This window comes from Manis javanica, chromosome 3 (assembly GCF_040802235.1).
Source record: "Manis javanica isolate MJ-LG chromosome 3, MJ_LKY, whole genome shotgun sequence".
Classification (NCBI taxonomy): Eukaryota; Metazoa; Chordata; class Mammalia; order Pholidota; family Manidae; genus Manis; species Manis javanica.
In genome coordinates this window covers 133,492,683-133,509,262 of record NC_133158.1, presented here as the reverse complement: position 1 = coordinate 133,509,262, position 16,580 = coordinate 133,492,683, and the positions used below count along the sequence as shown (strand labels likewise).

The window sequence follows — 16,580 nt, the reverse complement described above, 5'->3', positions numbered from 1 at the left end:
GTCTAAAAATATTCACTGAGAAAGGAAAAAACACCCTTTAAAATATGCTTCAGGGGAACAACATTTCAATTCTTATGATCCAAGTGCCTAGCAGTAAGGAAAAAGACATCAACTCATTTTGAAATAATTTTATTTATTACAAGCTTTCAGATATCAATCGTTGTATTTAGAGTTTCAATGAAACATCATATTTACGTGTTTATTTAGCTCAGAATAGTTTAAGGAAGCTCAAGAAGAGATCCTCTCAAACTTTCCTCTTCTGTTCCTCCACAAACACATCTCAACCACTTGCTGTGGGCTTGACTGTGCTAGATGCTGGGGCTTCTCAGCCTACAGCACCCCAACATCTCATCAGGAGCTGAAATAAAGTGTGGATGTGCTGATTGCCAATCCTTTTCATAATTAAAGAAAAGGAAACCATATTGTCATGATCAAATTCATAAGGAACTTTCTGATGTATGTCAATCAGGATATGAGATTTTTCTCCCAAAGGGGAAAACAAAATTCATCTTGAGGAAAATACTATGGGCAACCAGTTATTTGCTTTCTCTCCCCTGAAATTTGTCTGAGAGGGTGAACCTCTTGGGCGTTTCTACAGGGTGGCTTGAAAGGAACTGCTGTTACCTGCTGAATCATCCTCCCCACATCCTGGCCCGCCTGCCTGCTCCCTGGGCGGTGTCTGCCCTTTCAGTAGTGGCCACACTTGCTCAGAGAAGGATGAGATCACTATCTGTGTGCGTTTCAGGGACAGCCAGAGAATGGCCTCCTGATGAACAGGGTCCACCCTAAGGAGGTAGGAAGACTACCCTTTCCTGTGTACTTAACCTGGCCCTTGGGGCAAATAATGAATATAACTTGGAGGTTCTTCACAGCTTTCTTCACAATTTCCATTCCCTTCATGTCTAGCAAAAAGAGAACTTTTCACATCTCTCTATAAAACTATGGGAGAGGGGGTGAGGTTTAACATCAAGATTTGACAACGGCAATTAAAAATACAGTGACAGTGAAAACTAATGGGAAATAAGGTAAGGAAATCTGGATCCTGGGCTTAGTTTTCACCTTCCTGTGAGACCTGAGAAAAATCAGTTGACCTCTGTGAAATGTCCTTCATGGGACACATGTGGTTGATGGATGTAATGAGAAAGAAGAGTGATAGAAACTTTTCTTTATAGCAAATACAGAGATTGACTGGAGAAAGGCACAGGTTGAGGGGAGAAGGGAATCAAGTTGTAGACCAGTGGATAGAAGATGAGTATGGACAGTGAAAGGAGCTGTCAGCACAAAACCAAAGGTGGGACACCTGACGTGGTTTTGCCTCAGCTTTGTCCAGAACCAGAAGAGGCAACGTTCTTCTGTGGGTCAAAGCATGAGAAGTAAACAAAGCGTGTTTGGACAGAAAAGAACTTTATAAAAAAAGACCCACCAGGATGACATAATGGCATCTTTTTTGCAGCCTTACTGATGATGCTTACGGAGATAAGTTGGCTCTTCCATACTGGCAGATTTGTTTGTTGAGAACACATGCTAGTTGAAGGCCCACACTAACCCAGAGGACCCCCTTAACTAAAGGTATGTTAGTTATGTTGTGTTTTCATCCCAAGAAACCCTGAGAAGTACATAGTTTATTTTTCTTCTGCCCTATTTCAGAGCAGTGTGCACTGCTGTCCTCACCTGGGGTTCTGAGTGGTGTGCACAGGTCAAATACAGCAGTGACAGATGTTCAAATCCATAAACATTGATTAGATACCTTTTAGATTTTAGGCATCACTTGGAGATACCAAGAAAAATAAGATGTGGGCCTTGCCCTCAGAAAGAGGCAAATGTGTAAACAAATACATTATAATAGAGCATCTCAAATGCCATGACACACTATGGTCCAGGCAGGAAGGAGGAGGAAGTGATTAACTTCTTCTGGGAAGGCTTCACAAGGGTAACAAAAGATGGGGGAGGGGAGATTGTATCATACAGACTTCCAAATTATTTATAGAATTGTTCTTTTTAAAATATAAGGAGGCAAGGGTTTCATGAACAAATAATTTAAATAGGCCCCTTACTATAAGATTTACTTTTACTATTAGAGGTGATTTTAGGCAACTTTCTTGATCTCTCAATACTTCTATTGGCTTATCTATAGACTGATGATAGTAAAACATACCTTCTATCAGTGTTATGATAATTATAAACTATATATATGGCTATAGATAAAGATATACATACATGAACACTTCTAAAATGTTAGAGCCTCTGCCTATGCACCAGAAAATACCCAATAACATAATAATTAGGGTTCATGTGTGATAAAAAAAAAAAAAAAGAAGCACAAGAGCAAAAGATGACCAAGGTTTTCCTAGCAGTGAAGTGGTATCTGGAGTTCTCTCCTTTCCCAGGAAAAGAGGAAATTAGGAGAGAGAAAACAATATCTTTGTGGCACATGTCAATCAGAGAAGACATGTTAATAAATGTGCATTGAATAAATCCCATATAGTCTTCAAGATCAAAGTTAAAGATGAAATCAGTAAGTGCCTCCATTTGTATCTCAGGGTCGGTTGGTGACTGGAGATAAACAAATGACACTTTGCAGGGTTTCATATGCTGGGTATGATGAAAGCTTTAGGAGTGCGACAATTTATTTTTCTATTGTGTAAGACCCTGAATGGAAAAATAACTGTTGACTGTACTTTGTAGAAATGCTCTTGAGTAAACTAAGGATAAAACTCCACCAAATCTTTAGAAATGAAACATTGCTTGTTCTAATAGGATGGCAAGGGTCTGCTATAAAGCAGATATTTTAATATTAATAGGTTCCATTTATTAAAAGCCTAACAGTTAAGAGCATTGGTTTTGGGGTCCAATACATCCAAGATTTCAACTCCTTTCACCCTTTCACCCTTGTGGTATGATTTTGGACAATTTAATCTCTCTGCCTGTGCCCTCATCTATAAAATAGAAGAAATAATAAAACCAACTTCACAAAAGATTACATGCATACTTAATAAGCTCACACATGTAAAGCACTTAGCATAGTCCTAAGCACCCACAAAGTCTCCAAAAGCTGTTCTTATCCTTTACTAGTTATTTTTTGTGAGAGCAGAGAGGAGAAAAAGAGTTGATCCTTCTTGGAAGGATAAAGAGTCAGACATGAGTTCACAGAAGAAAAATATACATGGTGCCATGGGGATGACTATAATTTTTTTTAAAAAAGAATGTGGAGAAACTGGAACTCTCATGCATTTCTGGTGGTAATGTAAAATGGTGTGGCCTCTTTGAAAAACAGTTTGGCAGTTCCTCAGAAAGTTAAACAGAGGAACTCTAAGACCAAGCAATTCCATTCCTAGGTCTATACCCAAGATAAATGAAAACATGTATCCACAATAAAACTACTACATGCTACTAGCAGTGTAATTCATAGTAGCCAAAAAGTAGAAATAGTCCAAATGTCCATTAAATGATGAAAGTATAAACAAAATGGATATATCTGTACAATAGAAAATTATTCAGCTGAAGAGGAATAAAGAATTGATGTATGTTGCAACATGGGTGAACCCTGAAAAAATTACACCAAGTGAAACAAATATGTCATAAAAGGCTACATATGGTATGATCCCATTGATACAAAATGTCCAGAATAGGGAAATCCACAGAAAGAAAGCAGGGGCTGTCAGGGGCAAAGGGTAGGGAGGTAGGTAGTGACTGCTAATTGGTATAGGGTTTCTTCTTTGGGTGACAGGAGTATTTTGTAATTAGGTGCTGGTGACAGTTGCTCAACATTGTAGATGTACTAGAAACCACTGAATTTTACACATTAAATGGTGAGCATTATATTATATGAATTATTTCTTAAATAAAATATTTAAGGTGGGCTTTCAAAGACAAGCAGGGATGGACCAGGCAAAGCTAAGTGAACAGGGGCACCCAAACTGAAGGAACACCTGGGGTCAGAAAGCACTGTCAGCTAAGGTTTGTTAAAAAGAATGGTCAGAATCTGGTGGGGCTAGAGCCCTGTGGCTATGCTACTTAAAGTGTGGTCCCTGGACTGTGAATTGTTTGTTACCTTCTATGACAACATGAGGAAAGAAACTGAGAATAAGCTCTAGAAATGTTAGCAACCTGACACTGCACAGTCAGTGGCCTCCTATGTTGGGACAGGATATAGACCAGACATGGTCAAGCCGGTGTGGTGAATGGCATGTCACCCAAGTTGCCCTCTAGTCCTGCACAGTATGACCACATATCCAACCTTGACAGATGGGAAATTAAAACAGCTGGTTCTTTACTTTGTATAGTTTGAGAAGTACTGTCATCTGGGATACATTTTAAGGAACAACAGGTTGGACAAATAGGTTTGGAACAGAGTGTAAAGAGTCTTATTAGTAAAATAGATGGGGATCACTTTTGTCCAGAATTCTTTAACTAGGTTGTGCCTCATCATGCACCATAATTTTGATGTTGTGGCACTTCTAAGCATGGATTATCTCTTAGAAAAAGAAAGCGGTAATCAGGCAATTACAGGGGAAAGAAAATCTTTACATACGCAACAAAACAAACCCCCCTGGGAAAACAGTAAGGGCCTATACAGTCCATCCTGGAGTCAGAAAAAAGTCGATAGGATAATCAAAAGTGTCCAGGGAGGTGCACAGCACACTAAGCAACATTCAAAGCTTTGTTTATATTTATTGGTTAAGAAAAAACAGAATAAGTCAACCCAGGAAGAGAAACTGAGTTGAGACCTGGGTTGATGCTACAGAGACATAAGAGGCAGGCACAGGAGCAGCGGGAATCTCACAGCTCACGCCCTCCCACAAAGGGAAAGAGCAAAGCCAGCCAGCTCCACGTGTGGGAAAACACTCCGCCTCCCAGAAGAAGAAACCTATATGGTTTCCAGACACTGCTATTCCTGCATCGGGGGGATGAAGAAAGGAAAGGAAACCAAGGTATTGACAGGAAAAGCAGCTTCTACTTCTCAAATGTCTTGGATGTCACTATGAAGCAACCACAAGACTTCCCCTGTTGTCACATGTTGACTCATTCTTCCCTACGCCAAGGCCATATATTTACTGTATAGTTTTGTTAAAGTAGATGAGACTGTTTCAGAATCCAGGCAGTGCTAACGTAAATGCTTGCTCGTCCGGGCTGGGCAGAATGAAGGAAGTTCATGCTCTGCACAAGTAAAGCAATCTGTCATGTCAGGTTGCCAAAAGGTTGCATCATCTCTAAACCTTCCGGAAGGCTGAATGGATGAGAGGTCATCTATGTTTATTTTGTGAAGTTTGGCCTACCAGGAAATGTGTGGGTACAAGAGATATTTTCGGCCCATGAGACTCTCACTTTAGAAGCTTAATCCAGCAACATGTACTATAAGCTTCAGCCTCTACATTTTTGAAAAGAGTGGCAAGTTGTGAAGTTTGCAAGGTTTTTTGGCTGCACTGACAGAGCCACGTATAAAACCCTGTTGCCAAACAGAGACTAGAACCAGATGACAAAGACTGAAAACACACACCATGTACTGACTTTGTCTATAAAATGCTCGTTATAACTTACTCCAGCAATATTCATTTCTAAGAGAATTGCAAATCACTTACCAATCCATATTAATTAAGATCATACACTGACCTTGAAAGATTTTTAAACAGAATTTTTCATGTTGGGCTTCTTTAAGAATCTAATGGAATTACTTCAACAAGAAAATGTGTTTTAAGGAGGTGATTTTTTGCATACAGTTTAACAAATGTGATACTTAATGGCCCACCAGAAACCCTTTCAAGCCTCCTCGTGCGCAGATAGTTATTGATGATCTTCATACCCTTCATAATTCAGAAGATAACAATATCCTTTCCCTAAAAGAAACTGTTTTTCTCTATTTTTAATGTGGTTGGAGGGGGGCACGTGCTGCCAAAGAAAATATTACACATGTAACCCCAACACATACATGCACACACACCTTCCTGCCTCCATCACAAAAACGAAACATGAGAGAAACCCAGAAATAGGTGATAATGATACTAACACAGAAGAAAACAATGTCAAAAGATGGAAGCAGACCCCAGTTCTATCCCTGGAATGCACAGGAGTGAGTCAATATATCACTTCTATTGTTGAAGTTATGTGAGTCAAGTTGCAACCAAAAGGATCCTAACACCAAAACCCAAGAACTTCACTTCCTGTAGACAGTACTCCTCATTGTCCTACTCGGGGGAGGGGCTGGGTGGTCTGGAATGGTGCAGTGAGGGGTGCTGTCTGTGTGACTGTCACCCTCTGGAGCACAACATTTAGATAAGCTACACGTGAGTGGTATGCCCTACAGTGGTGCCATGTGACACATGGACATATGGAGGGAATCATATACTCTCCCTTCCATGCCCACCAGCACCACCAACCTCTCCACATACCTAGCTGCCTGGGCGGGGGGAAAACCAGCTTCCTCTGCAACTTTCTAACACTGCCATTCCTGCCACCACTACTCCCACCTGTCATGAACTATCTTCCGCTCTTGTCCTTTCCTGGATCCTCACAGTGCAAGGGACACCTTCCACACGGAGAGTCTTTTAGGTCAACCCCCAGATAGAACAAGGCCACTTCTCACAGAAGATAGGGACCAATTATTCCTACTTAATTCCTGGCTCCCTAATTCTTGCCTCTAGAAGCCCTTGTATCTCCTACTTTCTAGAGGCTACAAATTCTCTTCTCAAAACTCAACCTCAAGTCACATGTCCTTCAGTCTTTTCCATTTCTTTGATGCAGTTTCTTCTTTGACCTGCCCTTTCCTTTCATATCAGATTTCAAAATCAATCCTTCCTCTCTGCTTTAATATAGCAGTTACTCAGAAAATGTGCCACCTTTTTTTAAAAATAGCTTAATTCTTAGAAGCAGTATTTATTGAAACTAGAAAACTTCTTTACGTGTAGGAATTTGCAGCCAGCCAAGCCCTAAATTCTTTTCCTACTGATTGCAGATAAACCTTTCTGATTCACTGTACACACCTCCAAGGGTCCTGATAATTTATCAATAAAATATCAGAACCTCCTCCCTTGAGGGAAAAAGGAAGAGTCCTCCACCCTTGAACACACTCGATAAAAAAAAAAAATGCAAGACAGAGCTGGCCAAAAAATAAAAAATAAAACTAGGAAAAAAATGGGAGGGAAATTAAGGGTTAACCTTTTTTTTAAAAAAAAAGGTAACACATGGGAAATGACAACAACAAGAATGAGAACAAGAGTCACCGTGAGGAGTCACCTCTTAAAGATGAACAGCACAAGTGCACAAGGACGTAAGCTGAGATGCGGGACGCCGCTCCGGCAGTGTGTTAGGATTCTCGCAGGGACCAAACCTGGAAACTCTCCTCACAGCGTCTCAGCGCTTCAGCCTCCCACCTGTCCCACATCAGTCCTTTGTCAAGTCATATCAACTCTACTTCCACGCCAGCCATTTGTTCATTCAGCACATGTTTATTGGGTCGCTACTGCTTACCAGGAATCACTGTGGGGACCAGGGAGGCAGCAAAGAAGCAGAAAAATAGGTCCCTGCTCTCCTGGAGTTTGTAATCTAGAGAGGGAGAAAGACCATAACCATGTGAGCCTGTGACCAAGGTCATTTCAAATTGTGACTGGTGCCACAAACACAGGGAAATAGGATCATCAGATGTCTTGATTCAGCTTTTTATAAATTCCCAAAGGGCCTTCCCTCTTTATGATCTCAGTCCTCCTTAGCTGGTTGACTATTGTCTCATTCTGCTGGTCTCCCCATTTCCTGTGTGCTCTCTGTTGCATAGCTAGTCATGTTAATTCTTACCTCCAAAATCTCAAAATGTGCCACAGTGGTGGCCACATGAAATACCAGCCCTTACCCTGCCATTGAAGCACTCATGTTGTGAACCCAAGTCCCCTTCTAAGCCCATCTCTCACCACACCCCTTGCACATTCTATTTAGGGCAAGCTGGACAACTCCTGGGGCTGAGAGCCCACACCCCACAGGCTTCCCTGGTGCCCTCCTGTGCCCTGCACACTGTCCTCTTCCGTATGAGTCAGCCCAGAGGTCATTTACCTATTGAAGCCCCTCCTGAGGCTCTTCTCCCTTTGTCTCCCAAAATACACAAGTGACCTTTCCTTCTTTGGGCTTTGTTTTTTCCTACTGAGCTTTCTCTTACACTACCTTATTTTAGAGTTACTGCTGCCTATCTAATCACTTCTGAGAGCAGAGATGGTGACTTCATAATTTCTGGATTCCTACTGCCTGCCATTGTGCTTGATAAACAATAGTTTCTTGGTAATATTTATTATGAAAATGATTTGGAATGAATTGAGCAACTAACAGTAACTTTTGATGATATGAGCTATTCCATGATGGCTGCACTTAACTTCCTCCGAGATTGAAGTTAATGCATTTTGCTAAAAGCGAGTCTTACAAACTTAGCGTGCAAAATTTAGTATACAAAAACACTTTTATTGCATTGGTAGCTCAAGCTAGGAAAAGAACAGAAACTAATATTATTGAACAGATATGTGTTAGATAATTATACTAGACATTTCACAAATTCATCTCTCACTGAAGCAAGACCACCTGCATGGCAAAAGGCAGGAATCTCAGCATCTACGTTTAACTTTCAAAGTTCAGGATAACTTCATCTACAAACACTTAACATCTATTTACTTGTTTATTTGTTATATTTTATATTGTCCATCTCTTGCTATGCCCTTGCCCAACTGTAGCACAGATTTGTCTCTCTGTCTTCTTCTTCTCCCTCTCTCCTTTTTTTTTTCCCATTCCTCTGCTCCCAGCACCTGCATAGTGATGGTGAGCCAGCGTAGGCATTCAAAAGGTATTTAATGATTAGATGTCTTTGACCTTAATATTTTCTTTTCATATTCCTGCAGATTCCACCCTAGCAGGTCTTGCAGTTGATCCCTGAGAACAAAATGACCATTTTGAACATCTGTATGTGAAGATCACATTCTTCTCTGCTGTAAATAAAACTCAAACATTTTCCCAAGCGACCCAGCTTCACAGGTGTACATCCTGAGAACCAGAAACATCTGGGTGAAGAGGGAGGGGAAAAACCTGCAAATGTTCCAATCCACAAAATGCTTTCTAAAAGACAAAATGAGAGAAAGCTTAGGAACGGCCAAAGCCTTTTGCAAAGAGAACTCCCCTGTGGAATGAGGGAAAAATTTGGAACAGAGGTTTCCCTGGGGCTGGAAGCGTTACTGGACTCAATTATAATCTGAACCAACAACACTGCTCTAGTGAGTGTGGGTTCCAAGCTCGGCACCTGCCAGATTCAGGATTTCTCCTCCCCAGTCCTGAAGACAAACCAGATAGAAATTAAATCTATTGGAGATCTGAGGTGCAGGGGAAAGTATATGTGGGCTACAACTAAAAGGAATCATTTCTCTTTATTTTTCAATACCAGGCTGTTCTTTAGCTGGTGTTCCTTAGATTCTTGCATAATAGTGTTTCATTTACTTATGTGTGGGTGTTTCTGGCAACTGTATACTCTTTTCCCCAATAAATAAGGCAGGTGGGATATTGCCATTAGAAAATATTGATCTACTTTTTTTGTTTAACCTGCAGAATAAAGGAATAAGCCTGTTTCTTTCAGGATATCCACCTAAATAAACAGTAAAATTTCTGAACAGTAAATATTTCTTAATTTAAGCCAGGAAGCTGTTTTACTTTTTTTTGTAACAGTATTTTCTCCTCTTCCATTTGAGTGTTAACTTGTTTTCCACCCGAACTGTGTAAAGAAAACCAGAAAAGAATTATTTCTTCTACCTGGCCCATGCTTTGTTTTTATTATCATCTTTGAAATGGCAACACCAAGGTCAGCAGTGGCTTTTCCAGTAAGCAGATGCTTTTCCTCTGCCAAAGAAGGTAAAGGGTAAGGACAAAGGAATATCTGGCTTCCTGGACCCAGCAAAATGATGCAAGGAGGAACATCTCTTGATTCTTTATCCCCTTTAAATTCATTGCTTATTCCTAATATCCCCTCTCCTGAAGTTCAAATTCAACTACAATTTATAAGTCTCCATCATATGCCATTCATGTGATATACATCAATAGAGTCACTTATTTCTTTATTTAATAGCTATTTATTGAGCTACTAATATGTACTGTGCCCTGTCTAGAGTGTTTGGCGTTAAAACCACAAAGAGGAAAAGGTCTCTTCTTAAAGTCTAATGGTGGATGGACAGTAAAAGTATGATTGGTGCTATGATTGAGGCAAACACAGGGTAACATGACAGAAAATGGGAGGAACATCTAACTCTGTTACAAGAAGGCCTTAGAAGGCATCATGGAAAAAGTGATGGGTAGGAGTTAACCTGCAAAGAGGGAAGGAACAGGGAAAAGGGTATTTCAAAAGTCCAGAGACAAGATATAACAATCAACCTTATAGAACTATAAATGGTTTCATGCAGTTGAAGGACAGGTTGGGGGTGGCAGTGATAAGACGGAGGGTGAAAGAGACCAGATCAGACCAATCAACCAGACACAGACATATCCTGTGGACAAGAGGGAGTTAATGAAGAATTTTAAGCAGGGGTGAGGGAAAGGACATGATTAAAGATTCAGAAAGATCACTGGGGTTCAATGTGAAGACTGGAAACTAAGAGACCTATTGGGAGGCTGTGGTGGCAATCAACAACAGTGCAAGTGGAGACAAGCACTCCCAGCTGAGAAACGTTTCAGGGAGGCAGCTCAGATCTGGCCACTGGATGTGGAGGTCAGGGAGGGGCAAGAGTTGAGGACTATGCCAAAGAGAAGGAGCAGATTTTAGCAGTGAAATGAAGAGCACAATTGTGCCCTGATTGAGTGGAAATATCTGCGTGACATTCAGGTAGAAGACTTTTAGAAATACGGGTCTAAAGCTCAGGAGAGCCTTCTGGACCCCTGGCATAGTTTCAAAGGTGACTGCATGTAAAAATACACTGTAGCCTTGGGAATGGATGAGATCACCTAGAGAGAGTATAGAGCAGGAGAAGGGAAGACAATCAAGGTCAGAGATTTGAAGGCACTGAGTCACAGAAAAGGACAGAGGAAAGGGTGTCAAAAAGGAGATTGAGAAAGGGTAGCCAGACATAGAGGAGGGAAACCAGGAACATGTAGCTGAATGGAAGACAGAAGAAGAGAGCATTCCAACAGGAAAGGGAGTGGCTGATGGCATCAGATGGTGGCAGGTCAAGTCAGATAAGAACTGAGAACTGCTGGGGAGATTCAGCGATAAGGAAGTGGTTATGACCTGGTGAGAGAAGTTCCTGAGGAGCAGCGCTGTGGGTAGAAGCAGACTGCAGTCATTTGAGAGGCTAGGGAGGTGAGAAGCTGAAGAGCATGTTAACCATTATTTCAAGAACTTGGGCTGTGAGGAGGAGGAGAGGGAAAGAAGAAATACTTTCCCTCCAAGGGAGGAAGGGAAAAGTTGGAGGAAGTTTGCTTTTTAAACATGAAAGAGGCTTGAGGCTAGTTAAATGGGCAGGATCCAGTGAAAATTTCAAGACTGAAATACAGAAGAGAGGTTCACTGTTGGAGGGAAGTGCCTGAAGAGGCCTAAGGTGATGAGGGCCTAGGTTCAGGCAAGGAGGTGAGTCTTGGGGGAAAGTGAGCGCAGGCACAAGTGAGATTGGTCAGAGGATGGCTGGAAATGGTGAGCTTTCTGGTCTGTGGCTTCTGTGTTCTTGTGGAGTAGCAGGCAAGATCATCTGAAAGCAGGGTGAAGTAAAAGTGTGAAGGAGTGAAGTAGAAGGTTTGAGGTGAGTGGAGGATGCTGGGAGGCCAAGGCACAGCACTGACAGGGAAGCCAGGGGCTCCAGGGCAGTGCTGATGGCCCAGGAGGTGGGGCATGAATCTGGAGTGCACCCTTCCAGAAAGCTGGTGATTCTCTCCAGCAGTGCTCCCCAGCCCAGACAACAAAGAAGCTGTGATTGGAAGCATTCTGCCTGAAAGCTATTATGCAAAGACAACTTGAGAATGCTGCAGGGCTTGCACATGCTTGGGAGTGAGCCAGGTTTCCAGGAAGTGGAGGCAGCTCAGATGGAAGTGGAAGGGGTGTGATCACCTTCAGAAAGGAAAATGGAAATGCTCAGTAGGAGGAGAACAGTGGAATTAGGGTCGAGGATGAGGAAACCCAGAACCAAGGAGTGAAACGGGAGGAAATAGTTGTCTTGAAAGAGTTACACCTTGGCCAGGGACCAGGAAAGGCAACAGGATAGAAGGAATAGTGGGCTTAGCAGACACCCAAGTGTTTCCGCAGAATGAAGCCCAGCAGTTACCTTGTAGCTAGGAAAAGCTCAGGCCTCTGGGAAAGAGTGAAACCAGGCTTGCACTGATTGTCCTGTGACACACATCCTGGCCCCTTCCATAGGCCTGTGGGGTGAGCAAGTTCCTGCAACTCTTCTGTTGGAAACAACAGCAGCTTCTAGGGACTGAGCTGCTGTAGTGTCTCAGGAAGGACTGAGCCATGTGTGGTCCCAAAGTGTCTGTTCTCTTTAGCTCTCAGCTTGTGAGGTGCGTAGTATTACCTCCTGCTCACAGAGGAGGCTCAGAGAGTTTAATGACTTGCTCCAGGCCCTCAGCTATCAAATGGTAGGAGCAAAATTAAGGGTGCATTTCTGCCTAAGTTCAGTGCTCTCTCAGACAATAGTCATCAATATTATAAGACTGGTAATCCCTCAGTTCCTTCAAACCATGTGGGGAGATACAAATGCAACTGTTGTAATATTTTTGAAAATAATTAACTGATACATTTTTAATTGAATTAACTTCCAAAACATAGGTCACATACTAGATAGGTTGTGAACCCAGGGTGAATACTGCCCATCTTGGAAATGTTGCAGGGGACACTTTTGGTTGTCATGGTGATATGAAGGGCTGCTGGCATTTAGAGAATGAAGATCAGGGATGTGAAATGTCTGACAGTGCCTGGGACAGTCCATCCAACCAAAAATTGTCCTACCCCACATGCCAGTGCTGTTCCATTGAAGAACACTGGCAGAACAATGTAGTAGCCAGCCTCTAAGATGGTGCCCACTGGTCCCAATCTACTGGTATTGACCCTCTTGCCCTGTCACACCCACATTGTACAAGGGCTGGTCTGTGACTGACTGATAGAATATGGCAGAAGTGATAGACTGTCACTCCTGAGGTTAGGTTATCTTGGGTCACTCTTTCTGGGCAGAAGCCATGTCATGAGCAGCCCTATAGAAAGGCCTATGGATGAGGAACTGAAGCGTGCTTCCAGTAGCTTCATGGGAGGGCTTGGAAATGAAGCCTCCAATCCCAGCCAAGTCTTCAGAGACAGCACTCTGTGGTGTCAGCTTGACTGCAACCCATCCAAATTAGCTACTTTTGGATTCCTGACCATCAGAAATTGTGTGAGATTATAAACATTTGTTGTTTCAAGGTGCTAGGTGCTAAGTTTTTGGGGGTTAATTTAGTTCATAGCAAGACTAAGCTTGGTAACCACATGCAGTCGACTCAGTGGGCAGAGCTCTAACATGAGCCATGGATGGTAACTCAGGATAACGCGTAAAGGAAATTCATGCCTACCTAATGAGAAAGGGGAAGTGGGAGCTCTGTGGGGAAGGAGGTGAGGAGATCAGAGAAGGAGAGGGAAAGAACCATGCAGGTGTTTGGATCCTGGCTTCTTCCCCCAGAGCCAGGGTACGTGGCTGTGCAGTTTGCTTACTTCACACGGGGGCCTGGCCCAGGGGCAAATCGGGTTGGCTCTCCAGGCCTTGTTCAACTTGCTGAGCTTGGCAGCTGGGCGCAAGGGTATATCCACCAAAGGAATATCATTTTCTAATTTTTACAAAGAACCTACATGGGCTGGTAGCCTCCCTGCCCACTTTTGGATCAAAATAATGACAGGTAGGGAGATGGAGATAATTAGATATGATTAGAGGTTTTTACAGCAGGGGGTCATTCCTAACTTCTCTGGAAATACATTGTGACAATTTCAAAACAATTTCAGTTTCAGTTTCTTAGAGGAACCCCAGCTTCAACATGGCACTGCACACTGGGTGGAAATGGCTAAGGGATGGGGTCCAGGTGGAGAGAAGGCTAGAGAAGTGTCCTCATGGGCCTATTTTAATTCAGCTCTAGGACACCTCAAGGACCAGCACCCCCTCTCCCAATCCCACCTCTAAGACCATTAAAAGAAGACCTGGGTGGGAGAAGGGTAACCAGAAACAATGAATATTTACCCAAAATATGTGAATTAGTCTGTTTTAAACTAAAAGGTATTAAAATCTTTTTGACAAATTTATGCCCCATCCTAGCTGCTCATGGAATAGACTAGAGACCTATAGGAAATACTGTGTAAAGAAATTTGTTAAAGCTTTTCTGTTTTCGCACTTTTCAATTTGTAATGATTTACATTTATGTATCCACCGAACCATCAGTGTACTAATTACAGCAACTGCCTGGTTCTTTCTTCCTGAAAATTTTTGAAAAGGAAATACTAAATGCAAATACACCATTCATTTGCCTTTAAATCACATCCCCAGTGCATTCAGTCACTGCGAAGCATATCATCTAATGTGAATATGAGCTATACTGTGTATTCTAGTCTTCACGCATCTTGAACGTTGACTATTGCGGATCTCTAGAAAAAATATTTTCTTAATAAAATATGGAAAATATCTCAAAAATTAAATGTATAAAGTGGTAGAAGTTAAGGTTCTAACTGCCAACAAAATTGTCTTCCTTTCCATAGCAACAGAAAAGGAAGAGGAAGAGGAAAATTGAGGAGGAAGGTAATCCCACTTCTTAGCATTTATCCTCATTTAATTTTGCCTCTTCAGTCTCTGTGTATATATTATAGGTCTCCCACTTTATCTTAAAGCCAAGAAATAATCTTTCTCAAACAGAAGTCAATAGACTATCAAGATTTTTAAGTCATTCTTGGTGGTAACTCTTTAGAAATGTGGACCAATGAACAACCAAAGAAAAATAGATCTATGGATGTGTAGGGACATAAAGAAACCCCCAAAGGTTTCTCCATCCATCTTCCTACTGGATTTGGAGTTGCAGTATGTGGGTGTGAGCCCCAGTTCCTTTGTGTGTGCCCTTTACTTCCTTTGTGACCTTTTAGGAGTTCTTGAACTACTTGGAATATCAGTTTTCTCTTCCATAGGTGGAAATGATAATATTAACACTACCTATATTACTGAGTTGCTGTGAGAATTTAATGAGATAACATATATGAGACTTAAACTATTTGACAGTAAAGTCCCAACCCCCCACTGATACCACACAGACAGTATTACAGTGCTGTAAAGCTAACATATAAAGCAAGAAATCCTTCTTGCCTACCCCACCACCCTGCCATCTACCTCCACCATGAAACAAAGAACACTGAAGCTTCAGAGAAAGCAGTTGCCAGCATCAGCATCCAAATGGTGCACCAGTTAGTAACCAGCGGCTCTCTCGAGGGTTAACAAGTCAATACTAAGGACTCTATGTGATCAGTAACAAATCCTTGCAGCAAACACGGACAGCCCAAGATGGGACAGATGACAGGAAAGAATACAGGCCAGACCTCCACTAGCTGAGGCTTAGCAACAGTTCCTTAATGAGAAAGACCTCAAGGATGATTGTGAAAATTTTGTTACACAACTCTTTCCCTTTTAGGCCCTTGCTGTTCAGTGTGATCCACAGACCAGCCACCCCAGAATCACATGAGAGCTTTTTGGAAATGAACTGGAAGTTATACTTCAGACATACTGAGTCAGAATCTGCACTTAAACATGGTACCTAGATGAATCACTTATGTATTATGACTTGAGAAGCACTGTTTCAGAATTTATTGAACAGAAAGAAGCAAGTAAAATAAAGTATATGTAGTTCTCAGAATGTTCTTTTGAGTGTTCATAAGATTTCTGATTAAAGAACCCCTCCAGGTAGTGTTACATATAGAAACCTCATCCAGGCAAACCCTACCTGGCCATTACCATCAAGATTTTGATGTAAAGATAATCAAAAACAAATAAGCAGCACCCTTTGGAGATTCACATCTTGATGAATGCCTATCTATGTCTGATGGATGCTGCATGCTACAAAAGCTCCTGTTAGTGCCCTCATAAGAATTTGGCATTTGCACATTGAGCATTCACCTAAAAAATCACTTAGTGGACACGTACTATGGGGCAGGGCTCTATTCTTAGAGGAATAACCAAACCTGGAGTAAGTAAGTAGTCTTTTTTCAACTTAAACTACAGCTCCCCACAAAAGTCAAGATCAACAGAAAAAATTGAAAAGCTTTTAAATTTAAAAATAATTGAAGAATTTTACTCTCCTATTTTTAAAACTGTTAACAGGAAAAAGAAAAATTTCATAGGAAAAATATTAGTACACATAAAGTATACATTTGCAATACAATTTCTGGTCAATTCACATGAACAACCTGGGATCAGAAAAGGAAGAAAAATGCACAAAACAAGGAAGAAGCAGAGAGGCTCAAGGAAAGCAGATGAAGAATGAGATAACGGAGGATGGACTGTAGGTGGACAGAAATATAGGCAGAGTGAAGCAGGCAAAGGTTTCTTTGAGGGACTGCTGCAGCCCTTTTGTGCCTAGAGGAACTACTAGAGTAT

General features: G+C 41.7%; 1 long non-coding RNA gene across 1 annotated transcript; it reads left to right on the top strand.

Annotated features, from left to right (window-relative positions):
- Positions 1 to 708: 708 nt before the first annotated feature.
- LOC108404198 (uncharacterized) lies at positions 709 to 15,739 on the top strand. Its single transcript, XR_005057102.2, has 3 exons — positions 709 to 793; positions 14,702 to 14,741; positions 15,619 to 15,739. It is a non-coding gene; the product is annotated as an uncharacterized lncRNA (long non-coding RNA).
- Positions 15,740 to 16,580: the final 841 nt, after the last annotated feature.